The sequence below is a fragment of the Pristiophorus japonicus genome, chromosome 23, assembly GCF_044704955.1.
Source record: "Pristiophorus japonicus isolate sPriJap1 chromosome 23, sPriJap1.hap1, whole genome shotgun sequence".
Lineage (NCBI taxonomy): Eukaryota > Metazoa > Chordata > Chondrichthyes > Pristiophoridae > Pristiophorus > Pristiophorus japonicus.
The window spans coordinates 49,832,566-49,855,338 of NC_091999.1; the positions used below are offsets into that span (position 1 = coordinate 49,832,566).

The window sequence follows — 22,773 nt, forward strand, 5'->3', positions numbered from 1 at the left end:
TTTTTCGTCGTCCTTTGCTGGTTTCTAAAAATTTCCCAATCCTCAGGCCTTCCACTGTCGTTCGCAACATTATATGCCTTTTTTCAATTTGATACCATCCTTTACTTCCTTAGTCAGGCAGGGATGGTTCATCCTTCTCTTAGCATCTTTATTTCTCACTTGAATAAATCTTTGCTGAGAGTTATGAAATATATCCTTAAATGTTTGCCATTGCATTTCTACAGTCTTATCCTCCAACATATTTTCCCAGTCCACTTGTTGTCAGTGACAAGGGTTGGTTTATATCACATGGGAGGAACTTGGTGTCAGTGACTGAGGCTTTGGTTCAACATTCTTTGACATGACGAAGGCCTTTGACAAGGTCAACCATGAGGCGTTATGGAGTGTACTCTACAATTTCTGCTGTCCATATTCCCAATACAAGCCTCCTAAAGCAAGTGCTCCATTCGGAGTTTCGACACGGCAGGGACATTGGGTGGGCGGGGCTTCAGGGTGTCTGTCAGTTTTATTGGTCATCATGTTTGTGCCCAGATCAGTGGCCCCTGAAAGGGAACCTTGTTGTTCTGGTGATTGTTGTCTGGTGACTCTGGGCCAAACTGGCTCACCCTATTGGGCCAGCCTGTGATCACCCTATTGGGCTAGCCCAGGCTCACCTGGCCCAGGCCATCCCAGGCTCAACTCATTGGGCCAGCCCGGGCTCACCTATTGGGCCAGCCTGGCCACGCCCTACTAGGCCAGCCCGGCTCACACTATTGGGCCCGCCCGGCTCACACTATTGGACTAGCCTGGACTCACCTATTGGGCCAGCCTGGGCTCACCCTATTCGGCCAGCCCGTCTCACCCTATTGGGCCAGCACAAAAGACCCATTGTCCAGCGGAGAGAATCGGCAGCTCATTGATTTTATTCTCACTCTGCGCACAGCGGTTGCAGAACTGAACCCAACCTTGTAAGCTGAAAATGCATAGTCACAGTCACACTGGGGAGAGCCCGTTCAGCTGCTCTGAGTGTGGGAATGGATTCACTCAGTCATCCCACCTACTGACACACCAGCGAATTCACACTGGGGAGAGGCCGTTCTCCTGTTCTGAGTGTGGGAAGGGATTCACTCAGTCATCCCAACTGCTGAGACACCAACGAGTTCACAAGTGACTGCAGGAGTTGGATTCTATTGTTTTTGCTGCTGTTAATCGCATCCTGATTGAATCATGTTTGTTGTCTCACTTGGGGTTTGTTTCTGTTGATGTGAATAACCTATAACTGGGCTAGAGCTTAATATTTTCATGTTTCAAATAACACAGTGTGTCGATATTTGATATCTCCAAGACCAGAGGGGACTAACTGATGTCCTGTTACTGACTGCACCAATTTGGGCCTTTTCTTCTTTCTAATTCTGGATTATTACAGTTCTCATACCATCAGTTACTCTCCGGGACAAGTTCCCAGTCTGGTAATCACTTTCAGATACTGGACTTAGCGTGTGCCCCACAGCATCTCTCTCACCTTCGATGTGTGAATGGAGCATCCCGCCTGCAAACCTGGGTTCAATTTAAATTTGAATCCACTCAGCAAATGCATTTTAAAAAATATGTACATGTAAACTGATCACATGAAATAATTGGCAAAGGTTTAGAGTCACCAAGATGAATAAGTGAACACATCACGGACTAACAACCCAGCTCTATATTCACAGGGGAAAGTTTGTTATCTATCTGCTCGAATGTCAGTTGGTGAGATGAGCGACTGAATCTCTTTCCACGCACAACAGCATCCATTCCCGCTGTCCCCACATTTACAGTGTTGAGTCAGGTGGGTGCACGAGTCTCACAGGCTGAACGATTGGTTGTAGGAGCATCCACACACAGAACAGGTGTCCTGTTTCTCCCCGCTGTGATTGGTGTTTTTACAAAGGCTGATGATAAGATGATCCTGATCAATCTGGGGAATCTGTCAAATCTTGACACGATGTCTGGATTGCATTTCCCAGTTGCAGATCCTCCCCTTCTAATACCCTGCAAATAAATGGTGGTTACAAACGTTGTTACTTTAAGTACAGGATATAAATTAAGAATAGACAATTCTAGATTCTATGGAACATTCTGTCCCCTCCTGTCCCTCCGAAATTCCTTATTCTAGACATTTACTGTCTAAAATCAACATTCATTTCATCGCCTGAGCTTTATTATCTCCAGAAAGTGCTGAATCTGGCTCGGTGCAATTCCACAGACATTAGTTAACCTCTAGTGCCTCACGGTCAGTCGATTCAGTGAGTGCCAGCAGGATTTCCACTGTGGTAGGCATCCCAGCCTCAACTCCTGTCCTCAAATGACATCCACACACTTCCCAGTTGTACAGAGGACAATTATAACCTGTGAACTGCTGCCTTGGCTGAGCTCAACTAACAGCCCAGATCAAGGATCGAACTTGTGACCGTCCCAGTCAGTACTGCAGTGTTCTGAAATTGGGGGTTGGGGGTGCGGTGGGGGGGGGGGTTGGGGCAGGGTGGGAACAGAATATTTTTAAACAAATTTGGCTCCACCTGTAAAGGAAAACTTCGTCACAATGCACAATTCTGAACTCTTTCCAAATTAGACAAGCAAGTGAAATGCATCATCAAAAACAGTGAGACATTTTAGAATGGCTCAAGTCACTGAATTAGCTTTACAATCATTGCACAGTACAGAAGGGAGCGACTGGTAATGGTAGCTCGGTTCGTAAAGTCCCCCAACACAAGATATTGCTCTGGAACTTTTTAATATGCATCTCTTCCAAGAAACAGAAGTAAAATTCGACATCTTGAAACAACTGCCTCCTCATCAGGAAATTGAACCCCGGTCTCCTGCGTGACAGGCAGGGATACTCACCACTACACTAACGAGGAACTGACGTGTACCAGCTCTGTCAGAGCAGGAATCGAGTCACTGTGAACAGAACTGGACACCAGGAGAAGTCGACAGACACATTGAGAGACAGAGAAAAACCGACAAACAGGGAGAGACAGACAGCGAGATAGAGACAACGAGAGACAGTTTGTGTGAGACTGAGAAGGAGAGGCAGACTGAGTGCGAAAAAGAATCAAATATATACATATACAGAGATGTGTGTGTGTGATCTATTAAGAGAGAAAGGGAAAGAGTGAGAGAAAGACAATGAATAAAGACAGTGACGCGGAGAGAGAGAGATAGAGAGAGAGCGATAGAGACTAAAACAGAAAATGATGGAAATACTTCTCAGCTTACAAGCAGGGACTAACAGAGACAGGCAAAGACATGGACAGACCGAAATGATGATGGGAAAGAGAGAGCGGGTCAGACAAAGAGTCTGAGAGAATCCCATTGGAACAGACGTGGCACCGTGAGAAAGAGACAGATTGAGAGACAGAGACAAACAGAGAAACAGGGACAGACAGAGTGAGTCAGACTGAGAGAGACAAAGACTCAAACATACAACACTCTCTGAAGAGAGAGAGAGGCAGAAACCGAGCGACACAGATACATTTCACAATTTCATTTTATTATCGGTTCAGAGTGTCACATTGTTACAGAAAATTGCTGATTCAACCGATGAAAATCCGGTCTCACTGATCAGAATGGGAGGAAATCCGTGTTAAATTAAAGAGATACCAGAAGTGGGGGACGAACCCACGCGGGACAAACCCGTTGAGTTTTAAGGCCAACGCCTCAACCACTCGGCTATTCTGGTCCTGTGAGAACCTGGATTCTGTCTCTGTGAGAATCTGGGCTTCAAACCCAACCCCACATACAAATACATACACATCGGCTTTCAGTGAGCATTAACGAAAATTTTTAGTAATATTGACATGGGGGCAACTCTCCTATTCTTTTTCGAGTAATACACTGGGAACTTTCATATCCACCCGAGGGTGCAGACGGAGCTTCAATTTAACATTTCATCCGAAAGTCAACAGCTTCAACATTGCAAAATTCCCCAAGTGCTGCACTTGAGTGTTAGCCAAGATGATATGCTCAAGTCTCAGGAGTGCGACTTGAACAGACAAACTCCCGATTCAGTCGAGAATGCGGCCAATGAACCAAAGCCGATACAAAAGTTCACAACCGTATTATTTTCCCCAGGTCGTTTTTATAAGTTCCAGGACATACCAAATTCATGGTGATGATTTCCACAGACAGTTGCACATACACAGAGACATATAAAGAGATAGACAGACACAGAGACCCACACACACATAACTAAAAATTTGCACGCACCAACGGGCATGCACAGATGCCTCAGACATCTCGAGGGAAAGACAGGCTGAATCACTGTCGCAACTTTGACTGATGTTTGCGATTTTTGAAACGTATGTATCGTGAATATTTCAGAACAATAAAAATGAGAAAAACATTTCAAAGTTGAAAGGAGTGGGACGTTATTCCATCCAGACTGAGAGAGACAAAGACTCAAACATACAAACACATACACAACTCTCTGAAGAGAGCGAGAGAGGCAGAGACCGAGCGACACAGATACATTTCACAATTTCATTTCATTATCGGTTCAGAGTGTCACATTGTTACAGAAAATTGCTGATTCAACCGATGAAAATCCGGTCTCACTGATCAGAATGGGAGGAAATCCGTGTTAAATTAAAGAGATACCAGGAGTGGGGTACGAACCTACGCGGGAAAAAACCTTTAAAATTTAAGGCCAACGCCTCAACCACTCGGCTATCCTGGTTCTCTGAGAACCTGCATTCTGTCCCTGTGAGAATCTGGGCTTCAACCCCAACCCCACATACAAACACATACACATCGGCTTTCAGTGAGTATTTACGAACATTTTTAGTAAAATTGAGACGGGGGCAACTCTCCTATTGTTTTTCGAGTAATGCACTGGGAACTTTCATATCCACCCGAGGGTGCAGACGGAGCTTCAATTTATCATTTCATCCTAAAATCAACAGCTTCAACATTGCAAAATTCCCCAAGTGCTGCACTTGAGTGTTAGCCAAGATGATAATGCTTAAGTCGCAGAAGTGCGAATTGAACACACAAACGCCCGATTCAGTCGAGAATGCTGCCACTGAACCAAAGCCGATACAAAAGTTCACAACCTTATTATTTCCCCCAAGTCTTTTTTATAAGTTCCAGGACATACCAAATTCATGGTGATGATTTCCACAGACAGTTGCACATACACAGAGACATATATAGAAATAGACAGACACAGAGACACGCACACACATAACTAAAAATTTACACGCACCAACGGGCATGCACAGATGCCTCAGACATCTCGAGGGATAGACAGGCTGAATCACTGTCGCAACTTTGACTGATGTTTGCGATTTTTGAAACGGATGGATCGTGAATATTGCAGATTAATAAAAATGAGAAAGAAATGTCAGTGTTGAAAGGTGTGGGACGTTATTCCATCTATCTCAGGATCAGTTTGGCAGACAACCGGTTAACTTGTGAAATGGAATGAAAAATGCTGAGAATCGTAGTCGGCAGGATTCGAACCTGCGCGGGATAACCCCATGGATTTCTAGTCCATCGCCTTAACCACTCGGCCACGACTGCTTTGTCACTGTCATTTTAAACGTTACTCAGAAAAAACTCAGTCATCCATCTCTGTGCAGCAGACGGCCAAAGACTCCTGAAAAATTCTCCATTTGCTAAAAATCTGGACGAGGCAATCTCATCTCCCTGTATTTTTACAGTTCGAGATTGCTCTGGAACTTTTTAATATGCATCTCTTCCAAGAAACAGAAGTAAAATTCGACATCTTGAAACAACTGCCTCCCCGTTGGGAATTGAACCCCTCTCTCCCGCGTGACAGGCGGGGATACTCACCACTATACTAACGAGGAACTGACGTGTACCAGTTCTGTCAGAGCAGTAATCGAGCCACTGTGAACAGAACTGGACACCATGAGAAGTGGACAGACACATTGAGAGACAGAGAAAAACCGACAAACAGGGAGAGACAGACAGCGAGATAGAGACAACGAGAGACAGAAAGTGTGAGACTGAGAAGGAGAGGCAGACTGAGTGAGAAAAAGACTCAAACATATACATATACAGAGATGTGTGTGTGTGATCTATGAAGAGAGAGAAGGAAAGAGTGATAGAAAGACAATGATAAAGACAGTGACAAGCAGACAGTTGGAGAGAGAGCGATCGAGACCAAAACAGAAAATGATGGAAATACTTCTCAGCTTACAGGCAGGGACTAACAGAGACAGGCAAAGACATGGACAGACCGAAATGATGGGAAAGAGAGAGCCAGTCAGAAAAAGAGTCTCAGAGAATCCCATTGGAACAGACGTGGCACCGTGAGAAAGAGACAGATATAGAGACAGAGACAAACAGAGAAACAGGGACAGACAGAGTGAGTCAGACTGAGAGAGACAAAGACTCAAACATACAAACACATACACAACTCTCTGAAGAGAGCGAGAGAGGCAGAGACCGAGCGACACAGATACATTTCACAATTTCATTTCATTATCGGTTCAGAGTGTCACATTGTTACAGAAAATTGCTGATTCAACCGATGAAAATCCGGTCTCACTGATCAGAATGGGAGGAAATCCGTGTTAAATTAAAGAGATACCAGGAGTGGGGTACGAACCTACGCGGGAAAAAACCTTTAAAATTTAAGGCCAACGCCTCAACCACTCGGCTATCCTGGTCCTCTGAGAACCTGCATTCTGTCCCTGTGAGAATCTGGGCTTCAACCCCAACCCCACATACAAACACATACACATCGGCTTTCAGTGAGTATTTACGAACATTTTTAGTAAAATTGAGACGGGGGCAACTCTCCTATTGTTTTTCGAGTAATGCACTGGGAACTTTCATATCCACCCGAGGGTGCAGACGGAGCTTCAATTTAACATTTCATCCTAAAATCAACAGCTTCAACATTGCAAAATTCCCCAAGTGCTGCACTTGAGTGTTAGCCAAGATGATAATGCTTAAGTCGCAGAAGTGCGAATTGAACACACAAACGCCCGATTCAGTCGAGAATGCTGCCACTGAACCAAAGCCGATACAAAAGTTCACAACCTTATTATTTCCCCCAAGTCTTTTTTATAAGTTCCAGGACATACCAAATTCATGGTGATGATTTCCACAGACAGTTGCACATACACAGAGACATATATAGAAATAGACAGACACAGAGACACGCACACACATAACTAAAAATTTACACGCACCAACGGGCATGCACAGATGCCTCAGACATCTCGAGGGATAGACAGGCTGAATCACTGTCGCAACTTTGACTGATGTTTGCGATTTTTGAAACGGATGGATGGTGAATATTGCAGATTAATAAAAATGAGAAAGAAATGTCAGTGTTGAAAGGTGTGGGACGTTATTCCATCTATCTCAGGATCAGTTTGGCAGACAACCGGTTAACTTGTGAAATGGAATGAAAAATGCTGAGAATCGTAGTCGGCAGGATTCGAACCTGCGCGGGATAACCCCATGGATTTTTAGTCCATCGCCTTAACCACTCGGCCACGACTGCTTTGTTACTGTCATTTTAAACGTTACTCAGAAAAAACTCAGTCATCCATCTCTGTGCAGCAGACGGCCAAAGACTCCTGAAAAATTCTCCGTTTGCTAAAAATCGAAACGAGGCAATCTCATCTACCTGTATTTTTACAGTTCGATATTGCTCTGGAAATCTTTAATATGAATCTCTTCCAAGAAACAGAAGTAAAATTCTACATCTTGAAACAACTGCCTCCCCGTTGGGGAATTGAAACCCGGTCTCCCGCGTGACAGGCAGGGATACACACCACTATACTAACGAGGAACTGACGTGCACCACTTCCGTCAGAGCAGGAATCGAGCAACTGTGAGCAGAACTGGACACCATGAGAAGTCGACAGACACATGGAGAGACAGAGACAAACCGACAAACAGGGAGAGACAGACAGCGAGATCGAGACAACGAGAGACAGAAAGTGTGAGACTGAGAAGGAGAGGCAGACTGAGTGAGAAAAAGACTCAAACATATACATATACATTGATGTGTGTGTGTGATCTATTAAGAGAGAGAGGGAAAGAATGAGAGAAAGACAATGATAAAGACAGTGACAAGGAGAGAGACAGATGGAGAGAGAGCGATAGAAAATAAAACAGAAAATGATGGAAATACTTCTCAACTTACAGGCAGGGACTAACAGAGACAGGCAAAGGCATGGACAGACCGAAATGATGGGAAAGAGAGAGCCAGTCAGACAAACAGTCTCAGAGAATCCCACTGGAACAGGCGTGGCACCGTGAGAAAGAGACAGATTGAGAGACAGAGACAAACAGAGAAACAGGGACAGACAGAGTGAGTCAGACTGAGAGAGACAAAGACTCAAACATACAAACACATACACCACTCTCTGAAGAGAGAGAGAGAGGTAGAGACCGAGCGACGCAGATATATTTCACAATTTCATTTCATTATCGGTTCAGAGAGTCACATTGTTACAGAAAATTGCTGATTCAACCGATGAAAATCCGGTCTCACTGATCAGAATGGGAGGAAATCCGTGTTAAATTAAAGAGATACCAGGAGTCGGGTACGAAACAGCGCGGGAAAAAGCCATTAAAATTTAAGGCCAACGCCTCAACCACTCGGCTATATTGGTCCTGTGAGAACCTGCATTCTGTCTCTGTGAGAAACTGGGCTTCAACCACAACCCCACATACAAACACATACACATTGGCTTTCAGTGAGCATTTACGAACATTTTTAGTAATATTGAGACGGGGGCAACTCTCCTATTCTTTTTCGAATAATGCACTGGGAACTTTCATATCCACCCGAGGGTGCAGACGGAGCTTCAATTTAACATTTCATCCGAAAGCCAACAGCTTCAACATTACAAAATTCCCCAAGTGCTGCACTTGAGTGTTAGCCAAGATGATAATGCTCAAGTCTCAGAAGTGCGACTTGAACACACAAACTCCCGATTCAGTCGAGAATGCTGCCACTGAACCAAAGCCGATACAAAAGTTCACAACCTTATTATTTCCCCCAAGTCTGTTTTCTAAGTTCCAGGACATATAAAATTCATGGTGATGATTTCCACAGAGAGTTGCACATACACAGAGACATATATAGAGATAGACAGACACAGAGACACACATAACCAAAAATTTGCACGCACCAACGGGCATGCACAGATGCCTTCGTCATCTCGAGGGACAGACAGGCTAAATCACTGTCGGAACTTTGACTGATGTTTGCGATTTTTGAAACGGATGTATCGTGAATATTGCAGATTAATAAAAATGAGAAAAAAATGTCAGTGTTAAAAGGTGTGGGACGTTATTCCATCTATCTCAGGATCAGTTCGGCAGAGAACCGGTTAAATTGTGAAATGGAATGAAAAATGCTGCGAATCGTAGTCGGCAGGATTCGAACCTCCGCGGGATAACCCAATGGATTTCTAGTCCATCGCCTTAACCACTCGGCCACGACTATTGTGTCGCTGCCTTTTTAAACGTCACTCAGAAAAAACTCAGTCATCCATCTCTGTGCAGCAGATGGCCAAAGACTCCTGAAAAATTCTCCGTTTGCTTAAAATCTATACGAGGCAACCTCCTCTACCTGTATTTTTACAGTTCGATATTACTCTGGAACTTTTTGATATGAATCTCTTCCATGAAACAGAAGTAAAATTTTACAATTTGAAACAACTGCCTCCCCGTCGGGGAATTGAACCCCGGTCTCCACGCGTGACAGGCGGGGATACTCACCACTATACTAACGACGAACTGACGTGCACCACTTCCGTCAGAGCAGGAATCGAGCAACTGTGAGCAGAACTGGACACCATGAGAAGTCGACAGACACATTGAGAGACAGAGACAAACCGACAAACAGGGAGAGACAGACAGCGAGATAGAGATAACGAGAGACAGAAAGTGTGAGACTGAGAAGGAGAGGCAGACTGAGTCAGAAAAAGACTCAAACATATACATATACAGAGATGTGTGTGTGTGATCTATTCAGAGAGAGAGGGAAAGAGTGATAGAAAGACAATGATAAAAACAGTGACAAGGAGAGACACAGATGGAGAGAGAGCGATAGAGACTAAAACAGAAAATGATGGAAATACTTCTCAGCTTACAGGCAGGGACTAACAGAGACAGGCAAAGGCATGGACAGACCGAAATGATGGGAAAGAGAGAGTCAGTCAGACAAAGAGTCTCAGAGAATCCCATTGGAACAGGCGTGGCACCGTGAGAAAGAGACAGGTTGAGAGACAGAGACAAACAGAGAAACAGGGACAGACAGAGTGAGTCAGACTGAGAGAGACAAAGACTCAAACATACAAACACATACACAACTCTCTGAAGAGAGAGAGAGAGGTAGAGACCGAGCGACGCAGATATATTTCACAATTTCATTTCATTATCGGTTCAAAGTGTCACATTGTTACAGAAAATTGCTGATTCAACCGATGAAAATCCGGTCTCACTGATCACAATGGGAGGAAATCCGTGTTAAATTAAAGAGATACCAGGAGTGGGGTACGAAACCTCGCGGGAAAAAGCCATTAAAATTCAAGGACAACGCCTCAACCACTCGGCTATCCTGGTCCTGTGAGAACCTGCATTCTGTCTCTGTGAGAATCTGGGCTTCAACCCCGACCCCACATACAAACACATACACATCGGCTTTCAGTGAGCATTTGCGAACATTTTTAGTAATATTGAGACGGGGGCAACTCTCCTATTCTTTTTCGAGTAATGCACTGGGAACTTTCATCTCCACCCGAGGGTGCAGACGGAGCTTAAATTTAACATTTCATCCGAAAGCCAACAGCTTCAACATTGCAAAATTCCCGAAGTTCTGCACTTGAGTGTTTGCCAAGATCATAATGCTCACGTCTCAGAAGTGCGACTTGAACACACAAACTCCCGATTCAGTCGAGAATGCTGCCACTGAACCAAAGCCGATACAAAAGTTCACAACCTTATTATTTCCCCCAAGTCTGTTTTATAAGTTCCAGGACATATAAAATTCATGGTGATGATTTCCACAGAGAGTTGCACATACAAAGAGACATATATAGAGATAGACAGACACAGAGACACACAAACACATAACCAAAAATTTGCACGCACCAACGGGCATGCACAGATGCCTTCGTCATCTCGAGGGATAGACAGGCTGAATCACTGTCGGAACTTTGACTGATGTTTGCGATTTTTGAAACGGATGTATCGTGAATATTGCAGATTAATAAAAATGAGAAAAAAATGTCAGTGTTGAAAGGTGTGGGACGTTATTCCATCTATCTCAGGATCAGTTTGGCAGAGAACCGGTTAAGTTGTGAAATGGAATGAAAAATGCTGAGAATCGTGGTCGGCAGGATTCGAACCTGCGCAGAATAAACCAATGGATTTCGACTCCATCGCCTTAACCACTCGGCCACGACTACTGTGTCGCTGCCTTTTTAAACGATACTCAGAATAAACTCAGTCATCCATCTCTGTGCAGCAGATGGCCAAAGACTCCTGAAAAATTCTCCGTTTGCTAAAAATCTGTACGAGGCAACCTCCTCCACCTGTATTTATACAGTTCGATATTGCTCTGGAACTTTTTGATATGAATCTCTTCCAAGAAACAGAAGTAAAATTTTACAATTTGAAACAACTGCCTCCCCGTCGGGGAATTGAAACCCGGTTTCCCCGCGTGACAGGCGGTGATACTCACCACTATACTAACGAGGAACCGACGTGTACCATTTCTGTCAGAGCAGGAATCGAGCCACTGTGAACAGAACTGGACACCATGAGAAGTCGACAGACACATTGAGAGACAGAGACAAACCGACAAACAGGGAGAGACAGATACCGAGATAGAGACAACGAGAGACAGAAAATGTGAGACTGAGAAGGAGAGGCAGATTGGGTGAGAAAAAGACTCCAACACATACAGAGACAGAGATGTGTGTGTGTGATCTATTAAGAGAGAAAGGGAAAGAGTGAGAGAAAGACAATGATAAAGACAGTGACAAGGAGAGAGACAGATAGAGAGAGAGAGATAGAGACTAAAACAGAAAATGATGGAAATACATCTCAGGTTAGAGGCAGAGACTAACAGAAAAAGGCAAAGACATGGACAGACCGAAATGATGGGAAAGAGAGAGCCAGTCAGAAAAAGAATCTGAGAGAATCCCATTGGAACAGACGTGGGCACCGTGAGAAAGAGACAGATTGAGAGATTGAGACAAACGGAGAAACAGGGACAGACAGAGTGTGTCAGACTGAGAGAGACAAAGTCTCAAACATACAAACACATACACAGCTCTGTGGCGAGAGAGAGAGAGGGAGAGACCGAGCGACAAAGATACATTTCACAATTTCATTTCATTATCGGTTCAGAATGTCACATAGATACAGAAAATTGTTGATTCAACCGTTGAAAATCGGATATCACTGATCAGAATGGGAGGAAATCGTGTTGAATTAAATAGATACCAGGAGTGGGGAAGAACCCACGCTGGAAAAACCCTTTGAAGTTTAAGGCCAACGCCTTAACCACTCGGCTATCCTGGTCCGGTGAGCGCTTGCTTTGTGTCTCTGTGACAAACTGGGCTTCAACCCCAACCGCACATACAAACACATGCACATAGTCTTTTAGTGAGCATTTACGAACATTTTTAGGAATATTGACACGGGGGCAACTCTCCTACTCTGTTTCGAGTAATGCTCTGGGACCTTTCATATCCACCCGAGGTTGCATACGGAGCTTCAATTTAACATTTCATCCGAAAGTCAACAGCTTCAACATTGCAAAATTCCCCAAGGGCTGCACTTGAGTGTTAGCCAAGATGATATGCTCAAGTCCAAGGAGTGCGACTTGAACACACAAAGTCCTGATTCAGTCGAGAATGCTGCCACTGAACCAAAGCCGATACAAAAGTTCACAACCGTATTATTTTCCCCAAGTCTTTTTTATAAGTTCCAGGACATACCAAATTCATGGTGATGATTTCCACAGACAGTTGCGCATATACATAGACAAAAATAGAGATAGACAGACACAGAGACACACACACGTAACCAAAAATTTACACGCACCAACGGGCATGCACAGATGCCTCAGACATCTCGCGGGATAGACAGGCTGAATCACTGTCGCAACGTTGACGGATTTTTGCGATTTTTTTAAACTGATGTATCGTGAATATTGCAGATTAATAAAAATGAGAAACAAATGTCAGTGTTGAAAGGTTTCGGACGTTATTCCATTTATCTCATGATCAGTTTGGCAGAGAACTGGTTAAATTGTGAAATGGAATGAAAAATGCTGAGAATCGTAGTCGGCAGGATTCGAACCTGCGCGGGAAAATCCCAATGGATTTCTAGTCCATCGCCTTAACCACTCGGCCACGACTACTGTGTCGCTGGCTTTTTAAACGTTACTCAGAAAAAACTCAGTCATTCATCTCTGTGCAGCAGACGGCCAAAGAATCCTGAAAAAGTCTCCGTTAGCTCAAAATCTGGAAGAGGCAAACTCCTCTGCCTGTATTTTCACAGTTCGATGTCGCTCTGGAATTTTTAATATGTATCTCTACCAAGAAACAAATGTAAAATTCAACATTTTGAAACAACTGCCGCCCTGTCGGGGAATTGAACCCCGGTCTCCCGCGTGACAGGCAGGGATATTCACCACTTTACTAACGAGGAACTGACGGGCAAGTATTCTGTCGGAGCAGGAATCGAGCTGTGAACAGAACTGGACACCATGAGAAGTCGACAGACACATTGAGAAACAGAGACAAACCGACAAACAGGGAGAGACAGACACCGAGATAGAGACAACGAGAGACAGAAAGTGTGAGACTGAGAAGGAGAGGCAGAATGGATGAGAAAAAGACTCCAACACATACAGAGACAGAGATGTGTGTGTGATCTATTAAGAGAGAGAGGGAAAGAGTGAGAGAAAGACAATGATAAAGACAGTGACAAGGAGAGAGACAGATAGAGAGAAAGAGATAGAGACTAAAACAGAAAATGATGGAAATACTTCTCAGGTTAGAGGCAGGGACTAACAGAGACAGGCAAAGACATGGACAGACCGAAATGATGGGAAAGAGAGAGCCAGTCAGAAAAAGAATCTGAGAGAATCCGATTGGAACAGACGTGGGCAAAGGGAGAAAGAGACAGATTGAGAGACTGAGACAAACGGAGAAACAGGGACAGACAGAGTGAGTCAGACTGAGAGAGACAAAGACTCAAACATACAAACCTCTGTGAAGAGAGAGGCAGAGACCGAGCGACACAGATACATTTCACAATTTCATTTCATTATCGGTTCAGAGTGTAACATAGTTACAGAAAATTGTTGATTCAACCGATGAAAATCGGATATCACTGATCAGAATGGGAGGAAATCCGTGTTAAATTAAATAGATACCATGAGTGGGGAAGAACCCACGCTGGAAAAACCCTTTGAAGTTTAAGACCAACGCCTTAACCACTCGGCTATCCTGGTCCTGTGAGAGTTTGGTTTGTGTCTCTGTAGCAAACTGGGCTTCAACCCCAACCCCACATACAAACACATGCACATAGTCTTTTAGTGAGCATTTACGAACATTTTGAGGAATATTGACACGGGGGCAACTCTCCTACTCTGTTCCGAGTAATGCTCTGGGACCTTTCATATCCACCCGAGGGTGCAGACGGAGCTTCAATTTAACATTTCATCCGAAAGTCAACAGCTTCAACATTGCAAAATTCCCCAAGTGCTGCACTTGAGTGTTAGCCAAGATGATATGCTCAAGTCCAAGGAGTGCGACTTGAACACACAAACTCCTGATTCAGTCGAGAATGCTGCCACTGAACCAAAGCCGATACAAAAGTTCACAACCGTATTATTTTCCCCAAGTCTTTTTTATAAGTTCCAAGACATACCAAATTCATGGTGATGATTTCCACAGACAGTTGCACATACACAGAGACAAAAATAGAGATAGACAGACACAGAGACACACATAACCAAAAATTTACACGCACCAACGGGCATGCACAGATGCCTTAGACATCTCGAGGGATAGACAGGCTGAATCACTGTCGCAACTTTGACTGATTGTCGCGATTTTTTAATCGGATGTATCGTGAATATTGCAGATTAATAAAAATGAGAACAAATGTCAGTTTTGAAAGGTGTGGGACGTTATTCCAATTATCACATGATCAGTTTGTTCGAGAACTGGTTAAATTGTGAAATGAAATGAAAAATGCTGCGAATCGTAGTCGGCAGGATTCGAACCTGCGCGGGAAAATCCCAATGGATTTCTAGTCCATCGCCTTAACCACTCGGCCACGACTACTGTGTCGCCTGCTTTTTAAACGTTACTCAGAAAAAACTCAGTAATCCATCTCTGTGCAGCAGACGGCCAAAGAATCCTGAAAAGGTCTCCGTCAGCTAAAAATCTGGAAGAGGCAAACTCCTCTCCCTGTATTTTCACAGTTCGGATTTCGCTCTGGAATTTTTAATATGTATGTACCAAGAAACAGAAGTAAAAATCAACATTTTGAAACATCTGCCTCCCCGTCGGGGAATTGAACCCCGGTCTCCCGCGTGACAGGCGGGGATACTCACCACTATACTAACGAGGAACTGACGGATAGCTGCTCTGTCGGAGCAGGAATCGAGCTGTGAACAGAACTGGACACCATGAGAAGTCGACAGACACATTGAGAGACAGAGACAAACCGACAAACAGGGAGAGACAGACACCGAGATAGAGACAACGAGAGACAGAAAGTGTGAGACTGAGAAGGAGAGGCAGATTGGGTGAGAAAAAGACGCAAACACATACAGAGACAGAGATTTGTGTGTTTGATCTATTAAGAGAGAAAGGGAAAGAGTGAGAGAAAGACAATGATAAAGACAGTGACAAGGAGAGAGACAGATAGAGAGAAAGAGATAGAGACTAAAACAGAAAATGATGGAAATACTTCTCAGGTTAGAGGCAGGGACTAACAGAGACAGGCAAAGAAATGGACAGACCGAAATGATGGGAAAGAGAGAGCCAGTCAGACAAAGAATCTGAGAGAATCCCATTGGAACAGACGTGGGCACCGTGAGAAAGAGACAGATTGAGAGACTGAGACAAACGGAGAAACAGGGACAGACAGAGTGAGTCAGACTGAGAGAGACAAAGACTCAGACATACAAACACATACACAGCTCTGTGGAGAGAGAGAGAGAGGCAGAGACCGAGCGACACAGATACATTTCACAATTTCATTTCATTATCGGTTCAGAGTGACACATATTTACAGAAAATTGTTGATTCAACCGATGAAAATCGGACATCACTGATCAGAATGGGAGGAAATCTGTGTTAAAATAAATAGAAACCAGGAGTGGGGAAGAACCTACGGTGGAAACCCTTTGAAGTTTAAGGCCAACGACATAACCACTCGTTTATCCTGGCCCTGTGAGAGCTTGGATTCTGTCTTTGTGACAAACTGGGCTTCAACCCCAACCCCACATACAAACAAATGCACATTGTCTTTTAGTGAGCATTTACGAACATTTTTAGTAATATTTACACGGGGGCAACTCTCCTACTCTGTTTCGAGTAAGGCTCTGGGACCTTTCATATCCACCCGAGGGTGCAGACGGAGCTTCAATTTAACATTTCATCCGAAAGTCAACAGCTTCAACATTGCAAAATTCCCCAAGTGCTGCACTTGAGTGTTAGCCAAGATGATATGCTCAAGTCCAAGGAGTGCGACTTGAACACACAAACTCCTGATTCAGTCGAGAATGCTGCCACTGAACCAAAGCCGATACAAAAGTTCACAACCGTATTATTTTCCCCAAGTCCTTTTTATAAGTTCCAGGACATACCAAATTCATGGTGATGATTTCCACAGACAGTTGCACATACACAGAGACAAAAATAGAGATAGACAGACACAGAGACACACATAACCAAAAATTTACACGCACCAACGGGCATGCACAGCTGCCTTAGACATCTCGAGGGATAGACAGGCTGAATCACTGTCGCAACTTTGACTGATTGTTGCGATTTTTTAATCGGATGTATCGTGAATATTGCAGATTAATAAAAATGAGAACAAATGTCAGTGTTGAAAGGTGTGGGACGTTATTCCAATTATCACATGATCAGTTTGTTCGAGAACTGGTTAAATTGTGAAATGGAATGAAAAATGCTGAGAATCGCAGTCGGCAGGATTCCAACCTGCGCGGGAAAATCCCAATGGATTTCTAGTCCATCGCCTTAACCACTCGGCCACGACTACTGTGTCGCTGGCTTTTTAAACGTTACTCAGAAAAAACTCAGTCATCCATCTCTGTGCAGCAGACGGCCAAAGAATCCTGAAAAGGTCTCCGTCAGCTAAAAATCTGGAAGAGGCAAACTCCTCTCCCTGTATTTTCACAGTTCGGATTTCGCTCTGGAATTTTTAATATGTATGTACCAAGAAACAGAAGTAAAAATCAACATTTTGAAACATCTGCCTCCCCGTCGGGGAATTGAACCCCGGTCTCCCGCGTGACAGGCGGGGATACTCACCACTATACTAACGAGGAACTGACGGATAGCTGCTCTGTCGGAGCAGGAATCGAGCTGTGAACAGAACTGGACACCATGAGAAGTCGACAGACACATTGAGAGACAGAGACAAACCGACAAACAGGGAGAGACAGACACCGAGATAGAGACAACGAGAGACAGAAAGTGTGAGACTGAGAAGGAGAGGCAGATTGGGTGAGAAAAAGACGCAAACACATACAGAGACAGAGATTTGTGTGTTTGATCTATTAAGAGAGAAAGGGAAAGAGTGAGAGAAAGACAATGATAAAGACAGTGACAAGGAGAGAGACAGATAGAGAGAAAGAGATAGAGACTAAAACAGAAAATGATGGAAATACTTCTCAGGTTAGAGGCAGGGACTAACAGAGACAGGCAAAGAAATGGACAGACCAAAATGATGGGAAAGAGAGAGCCAGTCAGACAAAGAATCTGAGAGAATCCCATTGGAACAGACGTGGGCACCGTGAGAAAGAGACAGATTGAGAGACTGAGACAAATGGAGAAACAGGGACAGACAGAGTGAGTCAGACTGAGAGAGACAAAGACTCAGACATACAAACACATACACAGCTCTGTGGAGAGAGAGAGAGAGGCAGAGACCGAGCGACACAGATACATTTCACAATTTCATTTCATTATCGGTTCAGAGTGACACATATTTACAGAAAATTGTTGATTCAACCGATGAAAATCAGACATCACTGATCAGAATGGGAGGAAATCTGTGTTAAAATAAATAGAAACCAGGAGTGGGGAAGAACCTACGGTGGAAACCCTTTGAAGTTTAAGGCCAACGACATAACCACTCGTTTATCCTGGCCCTGTGAGAGCTTGGATTCTGTCTTTGTGACAAACTGGGCTTCAACCCCAACCCCACATACAAACACATGCACATTGTCTTTTAGTGAGCATTTACGAACATTTTTAGTAATATTTACACGGGGGCAACTCTCCTACTCTGTTTCGAGTAATGCTCTGGGACCTTTCATATCCACCCGAGGGTGCAGACGGAGCTTCAATTTAACATTTCATCCGAAAGTCAACAGCTTCAACATTGCAAAATTCCCCAAGTGCTGCACTTGAGTGTTAGCCAAGATGATATGCTCAAGTCCAAGGAGTGCGACTTGAACACACAAACTCCTGATTCAGTCGAGAATGCTGCCACTGAACCAAAGCCGATACAAAAGTTCACAACCGTATTATTTTCCCCAAGTCTTTTTTATAAGTTCCAGGACATACCAAATTCATGGTGATGATTTCCACAGACAGTTGCGCATATACATAGACAAAAATAGAGATAGACAGACACAGAGACACACACACGTAACCAAAAATTTACACGCACCAACGGGCATGCACAGATGCCTCAGACATCTCGCGGGATAGACAGGCTGAATCACTGTCGCAACGTTGACGGATTTTTGCGATTTTTTTAAACTGATGTATCGTGAATATTGCAGATTAATAAAAATGAGAAACAAATGTCAGTGTTGAAAGGTTTGGGACGTTATTCCATTTATCTCATGATCAGTTTGGCAGAGAACTGGTTAAATTGTGAAATGGAATGAAAAATGCTGAGAATCGTAGTCGGCAGGATTCGAACCTGCGCGGGAAGATCCCGATGGATTTCTAGTCCATCGCCTTAACCACTCGGCCACGACTACTGTGTCGCTGGCTTTTTAAACGTTACTCAGAAAAAACTCAGTCATTCATCTCTGTGCAGCAGACGGCCAAAGAATCCTGAAAAAGTCTCCGTTAGCTCAAAATCTGGAAGAGGCAAACTCCTCTGCCTGTATTTTCACAGTTCGATGTCGCTCTGGAATTTTTAATATGTATCTCTACCAAGAAACAAATGTAAAATTCAACATTTTGAAACAACTGCCGCCCTGTCGGGGAATTGAACCCCGGTCTCACCGCGTGACAGGCAGGGATATTCACCACTTTACTAACGAGGAACTGACGGGCAAGTATTCTGTCGGAGCAGGAATCGAGCTGTGAACAGAACTGGACACCATGAGAAGTCGACAGACACATTGAGAAACAGAGACAAACCGACAAACAGGGAGAGACAGACACCGAGATAGAGACAACGAGAGACAGAAAGTGTGAGACTGAGAAGGAGAGGCAGAATGGATGAGAAAAAGACTCCAACACATACAGAGACAGAGATGTGTGTGTGATCTATTAAGAGAGAGAGGGAAAGAGTGAGAGAAAGACAATGATAAAGACAGTGACAAGGAGAGAGACAGATAGAGAGAAAGAGATAGAGACTAAAACAGAAAATGATGGAAATACTTCTCAGGTTAGAGGCAGGGACTAACAGAGACAGGCAAAGACATGGACAGACCGAAATGATGGGAAAGAGAGAGCCAGTCAGAAAAAGAATCTGAGAGAATCCGATTGGAACAGACGTGGGCAAAGGGAGAAAGAGACAGATTGAGAGACTGAGACAAACGGAGAAACAGGGACAGACAGAGTGAGTCAGACTGAGAGAGACAAAGACTCAAACATACAAACCTCTGTGAAGAGAGAGGCAGAGACCGAGCGACACAGATACATTTCACAATTTCATTTAATTATCGGTTCAGAGTGTAACATAGTTACAGAAAATTGTTGATTCAACCGATGAAAATCGGATATCACTGATCAGAATGGGAGGAAATCCGTGTTAAATTAAATAGATACCATGAGTGGGGAAGAACCCACGCTGGAAAAACCCTTTGAAGTTTCAGACCAACGCCTTAACCACTCGGCTATCCTGGCCCTGTGAGAGTTTGGTTTGTGTCTCTGTAGCAAACTGGGCTTCAACCCCAACCCCACATACAAACACATGCACATAGTATTTAGTGAGCATTTACGAACATTTTGAGGAATATTGACACGGGGGCAACTCTCCTACTCTGTTTCGAGTAATGCTCTGGGACCTTTCATATCCACCCGAGGGTGCAGAGGGAGCTTCAATTTAACATTTCATCCGAAAGTCAACAGCTTCAACATTGCAAAATTCCCCAAGTGCTGCACTTGAGTGTTAGCCAAGATGATATGCTCAAGTCGAAGGAGTGCGACTTGAACACACAAACTCCTGATTCAGTCGAGAATGCTGCCACTGAACCAAAGCCGATACAAAAGTTCACAACCGTATTATTTTCCCCAAGTCTTTTTTATAAGTTCCAAGACATACCAAATTCATGGTGATGATTTCCACAGACAGTTGCACATACACAGAGACAAAAATAGAGATAGACAGACACAGAGACACACATAACCAAAAATTTACACGCACCAACGGGCATGCACAGATGCCTTAGACATCTCGAGGGATAGACAGGCTGAATCACTGTCGCAACTTTGACTGATTGTCGCGATTTTTTAATCGGATGTATCGTGAATATTGCAGATTAATAAAAATGAGAACAAATGTCAGTTTTGAAAGGTGTGGGACGTTATTCCAATTATCACATGATCAGTTTATTCGAGAACTGTTTAAATTGTGAAATGAAATGAAAAATGCTGCGAATCGTAGTCGGCAGGATTCGAACCTGCGCGGGAAAATCCCAATGGATTTCTAGTCCATCGCCTTAACCACTCGGCCACGACTACTGTGTCGCCTGCTTTTTAAACGTTACTCAGAAAAAACTCAGTAATCCATCTCTGTGCAGCAGACGGCCAAAGAATCCTGAAAAGGTCTCCGTCAGCTAAAAATCTGGAAGAGGCAAACTCCTCTCCCTGTATTTTCACAGTTCGGATTTCGCTCTGGAATTTTTAATATGTATGTACCAAGAAACAGAAGTAAAAATCAACATTTTGAAACATCTGTCTCCCCGTCGGGGAATTGAACCCCGGTCTCCCGCGTGACAGGCGGGGATACTCACCACTATACTAACGAGGAACTGACGGATAGCTGCTCTGTCGGAGCAGGAATCGAGCTGTGAACAGAACTGGACACCATGAGAAGTCGACAGACACATTGAGAGACAGAGACAAACCGACAAACAGGGAGAGACAGACACCGAGATAGAGACAACGAGAGACAGAAAGTGTGAGACTGAGAAGGAGAGGCAGATTGGGTGAGAAAAAGACGCAAACACATACAGCGACAGAGATTTGTGTGTTTGATCTATTAAGAGAGAAAGGGAAAGAGTGAGAGAAAGACAATGATAAAGACAGTGACAAGGAGAGAGACAGATAGAGAGAAAGAGATAGAGACTAAAACAGAAAATGATGGAAATACTTCTCAGGTTAGAGGCAGGGACTAACAGAGACAGGCAAAGAAATGGACAGACCGAAATGATGGGAAAGAGAGAGCCAGTCAGAAAAAGAATCTGAGAGAATCCCATTGGAACAGACGTGGGCACCGTGAGAAAGAGACAGATTGAGAGACTGAGACAAACGGAGAAACAGGGACAGACAGAGTGAGTCAGACTGAGAGAGACAAAGACTCAGACATACAAACACATACACAGCTCTGTGGAGAGAGAGAGAGAGGCAGAGACCGAGCGACACAGATACATTTCACAATTTCATTTCATTATCGGTTCAGAGTGACACATAATTACAGAAAATTGTTGATTCAACCGATGAAAATCGGACATCACTGATCAGAATGGGAGGAAATCTGTGTTAAAATAAATAGAAACCAGGAGTGGGGAAGAACCTACGGTGGAAACCCTTTGAAGTTTAAGGCCAACGACATAACCACTCGTTTATCCTGGCCCTGTGAGAGCTTGGATTCTGTCTTTGTGACAAACTGGGCTTCAACCCCAACCCCACATACAAACACATGCACATTGTCTTTTAGTGAGCATTTACGAACATTTTTAGTAATATTTACACGGGGGCAACTCTCCTACTCTGTTTCGAGTAATGCTCTGGGACCTTTCATATCCACCCGAGGGTGCAGACGGAGCTTCAATTTAACATTTCATCCGAAAGTCAACAGCTTCAAGATTGCAAAATTCCCCAAGTGCTGCACTTGAGTGTTAGCCAAGATGATATGCTCAAGTCCAAGGAGTGCGACTTGAACACACAAACTCCTGATTCAGTCGAGAATGCTGCCACTGAACCAAAGCCGATACAAAAGTTCACAACCGTATTATTTTCCCCAAGTCCTTTTTATAAGTTCCAGGACATACCAAATTCATGGTGATGATTTCCACAGACAGTTGCACATACACAGAGACAAAAATAGAGATAGACAGACACA

General features: G+C 43.9%; 11 non-coding genes across 11 annotated transcripts; all 11 read right to left on the minus strand.

Moving 5' to 3' along the window:
- Nucleotides 1–5,460: 5,460 nt before the first annotated feature.
- On the minus strand, nucleotides 5,461–5,541 carry trnas-aga (transfer RNA serine (anticodon AGA)). The gene has a single exon. It is a non-coding gene; the product is annotated as a tRNA-Ser (tRNA).
- Nucleotides 5,542–7,420: 1,879 nt separating this feature from the next.
- Nucleotides 7,421–7,501, minus strand: trnaf-aaa (transfer RNA phenylalanine (anticodon AAA)). Its single transcript has one exon. It is a non-coding gene; the product is annotated as a tRNA-Phe (tRNA).
- A 3,844-nt stretch (nucleotides 7,502–11,345) lies between these two features.
- Nucleotides 11,346–11,426, minus strand: trnas-cga (transfer RNA serine (anticodon CGA)). Its single transcript has one exon. It is a non-coding gene; the product is annotated as a tRNA-Ser (tRNA).
- A 1,882-nt stretch (nucleotides 11,427–13,308) lies between these two features.
- trnas-aga (transfer RNA serine (anticodon AGA)) lies at nucleotides 13,309–13,390 on the minus strand. Its single transcript has one exon. It is a non-coding gene; the product is annotated as a tRNA-Ser (tRNA).
- A 1,854-nt stretch (nucleotides 13,391–15,244) lies between these two features.
- On the minus strand, nucleotides 15,245–15,326 carry trnas-aga (transfer RNA serine (anticodon AGA)). The gene has a single exon. It is a non-coding gene; the product is annotated as a tRNA-Ser (tRNA).
- A 217-nt stretch (nucleotides 15,327–15,543) lies between these two features.
- Nucleotides 15,544–15,615, minus strand: trnad-guc (transfer RNA aspartic acid (anticodon GUC)). The gene has a single exon. It is a non-coding gene; the product is annotated as a tRNA-Asp (tRNA).
- Nucleotides 15,616–17,195: 1,580 nt separating this feature from the next.
- On the minus strand, nucleotides 17,196–17,277 carry trnas-aga (transfer RNA serine (anticodon AGA)). The gene has a single exon. It is a non-coding gene; the product is annotated as a tRNA-Ser (tRNA).
- A 217-nt stretch (nucleotides 17,278–17,494) lies between these two features.
- trnad-guc (transfer RNA aspartic acid (anticodon GUC)) lies at nucleotides 17,495–17,566 on the minus strand. The gene has a single exon. It is a non-coding gene; the product is annotated as a tRNA-Asp (tRNA).
- A 1,586-nt stretch (nucleotides 17,567–19,152) lies between these two features.
- trnas-aga (transfer RNA serine (anticodon AGA)) lies at nucleotides 19,153–19,234 on the minus strand. The gene has a single exon. It is a non-coding gene; the product is annotated as a tRNA-Ser (tRNA).
- A 1,854-nt stretch (nucleotides 19,235–21,088) lies between these two features.
- On the minus strand, nucleotides 21,089–21,170 carry trnas-aga (transfer RNA serine (anticodon AGA)). The gene has a single exon. It is a non-coding gene; the product is annotated as a tRNA-Ser (tRNA).
- Nucleotides 21,171–21,387: 217 nt separating this feature from the next.
- On the minus strand, nucleotides 21,388–21,459 carry trnad-guc (transfer RNA aspartic acid (anticodon GUC)). The gene has a single exon. It is a non-coding gene; the product is annotated as a tRNA-Asp (tRNA).
- Nucleotides 21,460–22,773: the final 1,314 nt, after the last annotated feature.